Raw genomic sequence first — 6,000 nt, 5'->3', positions numbered from 1 at the left:
CACCTAGACAGAAAGAGATTCTACTGACCAACACTTTAAAGGGGGACTCCACTGAGTTTTCAAAGTTTCTGTGTAATGCAGTGGTTGAGGTGTAAACAAAGTCATTCAGAGTGGTTCGTGTGAAATGATTCATTGTAGAGAAACTTTATGATTCAGATTTCTTTACAGTGGTGGTGATAGGAACCAAATATACAAATATAGTCATTTTATTCACTACCTGAAACCACCAGTGAACCTAAAGGAGTCTTCTAAGTTTTTATATTAATGTTGATGATAGTAAAATAGTCATGAATCTGAGTTTCTTTAGGTACTATTTTGCTTTGCAGCACCCAGCATATTTTTCTTCACCATGAATAAATTTTAAACAATATGACTTAGGCCAAAATCATATTTCAAACCAGTAAGCAAGTCATGTATTAACTGTCTGTGAAGGAGCTTTTAGAGACATTAAACTCTTTAGACATCTGGTTCATTTTCTTTGGGAACAGTTCTGGCTTGGTACGTTTCTCTAAAATGGAGCATTTCACATTAAACCATTCTGAATGACTTTGTTTACATCTTAAAGATGTAATTTAATGCATGCAGAATTTTTGAAAAATCAGTGGGATTCTGCTTTAACCCGCAGAAGTCACATCAAACAGCATGATGTAATTTCCTATGACTTATTAACAAAGGTGCCAAAAACAGTTATGCCATTTTTGGCACAATGAATGAGCAGGAAAATTCCACCAAAAACACAGATTCACAGCATCTACATTTTTAAATCCATACCACATTTGTATTTGTGAGTAGAACTGGAGACATTTTAATCTGATTGGATTTGTTAAAAAATTAGTGTTGTGCATAAAATATGGTTTTGCAGAAAGAAAACTTGTTCTACATTACACTGAGACTGTGATTTATTGACATGTGCAAAGCTATCCAAACAGAATGTGAAGCCAATGTTACTGTAATGCATTATGTAATTAATGTAATTACATAGTACATGTAAAAAAAAAAAAAGTAGAGCAAAATAACAATAATCATGTTCAACTTCTATGGATTAAATATTATGGATTTATATATATATATATAGCTCGCATATATATTTCGCTGTGCAGAACGTAAAATAAAAATAGGATACAATGATATGCAAATCATGTAAAACATTTTTTTTTAAAAGGAAAATACTGCAAAGACAACAAATGAAATGTTGAAACTGAGAAATTTTACTGCTTTTTTAAAAATATATGCCCGTTTTGAATTTGATGCCAACAACACGTTCCAAAAAGTTGGGACAGGGGCATGTTTACTACTGTGTTTCATCACCTCTTCTTTTATCAACACTTTTTGAAAGTGAAATGTTTTCCCGCTCTTGTTTGACATAGAATATCAGATGGTCAACAGTTCAGCATCCCCTTTGTCGTATTTTTCATTTTATAATGTGCCACATGTTTTCAGTGGTGACAGGCCTGAACTGCAGGCAGGTCAGTTTAGCACCCAGTCTCTTTTGATATGGAGCAATGCTGCTGTAATACATGCAGAATGTGGTTTGGCATTGTCTTGCTGAAATAAGCAAGACCTTCCCTGAAAAGATGTTGTCTGGATGGCAGCATATGCTGCTCCAAACCTGTATACATCGTTCAGCATTAATGGTGCCTTCACAGATGTGCACGTCACCCATGCCATGTGCAGTAATGCACCCCCATTTCATCATGAATGCTGGCTTTTGCACTGTGCACTGATAACAAGCTGAGTGGTCTTTAGCCTAGAGGACACAGGGGTGCTTACTGGGATGATCCAATCATGTTACTGACCTGTTGCCAGTTAACCCCCAGGTGTTTTTTAAGCATTACACAACTTTACCAGGCTTTTGTTGCCCCCGTTCCATATATATATATATATATATAATTCATTTGATTTCTTCTCAATTCCCTATAACAGTGGTTCTCAGCTCCTGTCCTGGCCATTTTAGTGTCTTTTCTGCTTTATCACCTCTCCTCAGGAAATGTCTGTAACTTGGCTAATTAGTTGGATCAGAAGTGATGGGAGAAAGAGAGAAAACTCCTGAATGTACTGCATAAGATCTGTGCAAACATATGTATAAGGTAAAAAGCAGAGAAAAACATGGGTCCAGGGTTTGGAGCCACTGGCCTATAATACAGCAGAATTCTAATCTGATTCATTTCTATTTGAGTGGGAGACATCCTCATATGTGGTAGATTTATTGTCCAGGAGACAGACAGACTTGCCACAAATCTCTGGATGTTTGTGTGGGAAGAGATTTTTAAGAGGACACAGACCAACAGAGGTTTAAAAGGGGAATTCCACCCATTTTTCAAAATTTCTGTATAATTCAATGGTTAAGCTGTGAACAGTCAAAGTCCTTCACAGTGTTTTGAATGAAAGGCTTTGTTTAGAGTCAGCAAAGTTAAGTGAGTTTAATATTATCCTATTAAAACAAGTGCCCTTAATAAATCACCCTGTACTCTTGTTTTATCTTCGAGTCTTTTTTTTTTCTCAGTAGCTATATTTGTGCTTTTATTTTCTGACTGCATTTAATTGCTTTTCTGAAAGAGGAATGTCATATTTAATATTTCACCAAAAATCAATAAACAATTGACCACAAAAAAAGTTCACAATGGTGGTGATAGGAGTCAGACGCCCATTCAATGTCTCTAAAAGTTTAAAGTTATTACATAATATCAATGCACTACCAGATTCAAGAGACAATTTTGAGATAAGATTTTGACCTAAAACTTATTTTTTTGCAATCCATTTATGGTACAGTGATACGTGTAGGGCATTGTGAGGCAAGATGGTCCACAAAGAAAACTTTTTGTTTTTCAGATTTATCGGTATTTTACCTTCATCAACACTACATATACAAACTCAGAAGACAAGTGTAGGTTTACTGGTGGTTTTGGATAGTAAATAAAATAGCTTTATTTGTGTTGTAGGCATCATGACCCCTGGTTCCTATCACCACCACTGTAAAGAAATTCTCAGTCTATAAGCTTCTCTACATTTCACATTAAACTACTCTGAATGAGTTTATCTCAATGATTGAATTGGGCAGAAATTTAGAAAAATCTGTGGAATTCCCCTTTAATGGTTCTTTTAAATAAACAGAAAAGTAGCCCATTTTCTTGCTCCTTCACAGTGTGTCCTGTATATTTATATATATATTCACATATATATAAATATTTACTTCACAAAATTAGCAACGAATCAAATGAATAAGAATATATTTCATATATTAGTGAACGTTTATTCTTACTCTGATTAAATAAGTTTGTGGCGCTTATTCATTTACGAACACTGTTCTGAATGTGTGCAAACACTGGCTCAGAAACTGTCACAGTGCATCCAACAATAAAGGCAGCATGAATCTTCTTTTATACAGTGATAGGAAACACTATGGCACACAGAAAGCCCCTCTTCCACATTCTGATCCATTTTACTATCTCCAATGGACATGCACACTTTTTTGCAGATTTTGGTCAGTTAAAGGGGACAAAGACACAATGTATGGACGATGAGACGTTAGGTTTGATAGGATTACAGAGCACTCAAAACGCAGACTTTACCCGTACATGGACTTCAGTTTTAGCACTGTCGGAATGTCAAAGTGCTTTCAAAGTCTTTCCTGCCAAGAGAGTGCGCTCCTATTGCATTTAAAGTGCATTAATAATCAATTTTATGGCCGCTGCCAGCTTCACCTCCGTTCTCACAGCAGCAGGCCCCTCGCTGGGCGTCACATCCACGGCCTCTCAAAGCTCTAAATCAAAGCTCAGGAGCCATGAATGACAATGTCCTTTTCTTCCCTCCTCTCTGCCCCCTGAAGAAGAAAGCAGTGGAGCCCCCCTGGCGCTCTCAGAAGCAGTAGCTTGACACCCCCCCCAAACTGTGTTTACGGCCTGGCTGAGGTCACTCACTTCAAGGTATCTCTCTTTAGAGCGTCGGCGGAGCTGGGGGGGGCTCGTGTTTCTCCTGCCCCGTTTCTAACCTCTCCCCATTCACACGGCCTGCAGCGACAAGGCCCTCCTCTGTCCTCCTCTGTCCTCCTGCGCCAGCACACAAAGTGCCCACAAGCCAGCGCCGCCAAACGCTATTTGTTAGCCGCTGCTGCCACGGCACTGTCCGCTCACACAAAGCCAGGCCTTAAAAGCCTTCTGACACCCAGATCAGGGCAGCTGGGAGGATTCCAGCCCCGCAGATCCGCTACCTGTTGCCATGGTGATCCCCCTAAAACAGGCCTGCGTGTTTTGTAGGAAGCCCCACTGCCTGGAAGTCTTGCTTAATGTCTAAAGGAGTTATTCAAAGAAATTTACTTCAAACTAAGAAAAAAACAGGCCATAACAACGCTGCAGTTAATATATTAATATATTAGTGCATGATAATAATAATAATAATAATAATAAAAATAATAATCTCTTAACTAAATAACTTGCAGCTTAGTAGTTACTGAATAAGTCTTAAGATTGATTATTAAGATTAATAACTGAAGAATAAGTCCAGGATTCAAAGAGTTCATCATTTTAACTTCATGCAGGCATTGAAAATGTTTTACTTTTTGGTATATTAATCATTTTTGTATAAAAAGCCTGAGGTTCTAAGGAGTTAAAGTGATCTTACAAAGTGGTTATTAAATAAATAAAACACATCTTTAACTGGAACATCTAAACAAGCGCAAAGAGGAAGAAAAAAAACAAATTGATAAATGAAGTCATATATTTTAACTACATTTTTGGACTAAAAATTGACTAAAAGACAAATGAGTCTTGACAGACTTTGCACTTTTTTTCTTTAATAACACTGATACAATGTATATAGATGGAAATGCAATGTTACTAACCAGACATGAGTGGGATATTCATCTTCCTTGCATGTCAACGTTTATAAAAGTGTTTAAATGGCTTTTTAAATTGTGGCAGTACCCGAAAGCTGCAGTTGTGCAGCTGGCTTTGTGGAGGGATATCACTCCTCCCCTTTCACCCCTCACTGCTCACTAGCAGCTCAACACAGAATCACAACTTCACACACAGGGAGACAACAGTGTCCTAATTAATCTAGTAAGAGAGTTACAGAGAAAAATAATTCGCCTACGAAGGCAGTGGTTCTCAAACTAGTTCTTATGGACCCCCACATGGCCCAAATATTTGCTTCAATCTAACTTGGAACACATAAGGACAGAGCTAAAATGTGGACCATCTGGGGTCCCTGAGGAACGGTTTGAGAAGCACTGCTCTAGGGATTCTGCAAAAAGAAGCTGGACAACAAAAATCTTGTTTTAGTGTAATCCTTCACCGAAATGTAATGACTTTTGTTTCCTTCTAAAACTTCATCTGATTTTTGATTATGTCACTGAGCACCGGTGGGCAGGAAAAATAATATTAACTGGTATTATTATCTTTGACCTCCCCTTCTCACCACCTTCACATCATCAAATGAAAACGATGCGCTAGCTCAGAGACCCTCACTGATACCATGTTTCCCTCAGAAATGCCACGCATCTTTCTCATTCAAGTTGACATTAAATGCAACATGTAAATAACACGTTCAAAGATTTTTAACTTTCTAAAATGCAAAGAAGATGCAGGACAATCAGAGTGAAAAAAATGGCAATGACAATGTGCAAAACTTTATTCAGGTGCATAAATGTATCATCACTGTCCTCCAGTATCTGTTGATATTTCATGACAAATGGACCAATACAAATACTCCAAAAATGATTGGCAAACTATGAAAAACATTCTCCTATAAAGTTACCATTTGTTAAGGCACATGTTTGTTTGTTTTTTTGGATGGTGACAACATTTTTAGTGTGATATCAAAACTTTGTAATTTCAAACTCTATATTAACCTCTGTTAAAAGTAAAGAACATTGTTGCCTTCTCCTGCAACGTTATTGTTTTGAAGGGTTTTTTTTGGACAGTGATGATTTCATTGATATTTTGATGTTGTTGTTTTTGTTCGTTTTAAAAAAAAGTTTAGCAATTTATTTAACAAGTGTATTTT

Source organism: Colossoma macropomum, unplaced genomic scaffold (genome assembly GCF_904425465.1).
Source record: "Colossoma macropomum unplaced genomic scaffold, Colossoma_macropomum, whole genome shotgun sequence".
NCBI classification, from domain to species: Eukaryota; Metazoa; Chordata; class Actinopteri; order Characiformes; family Serrasalmidae; genus Colossoma; species Colossoma macropomum.
Note: the sequence above shows the minus strand (reverse complement) of the source record.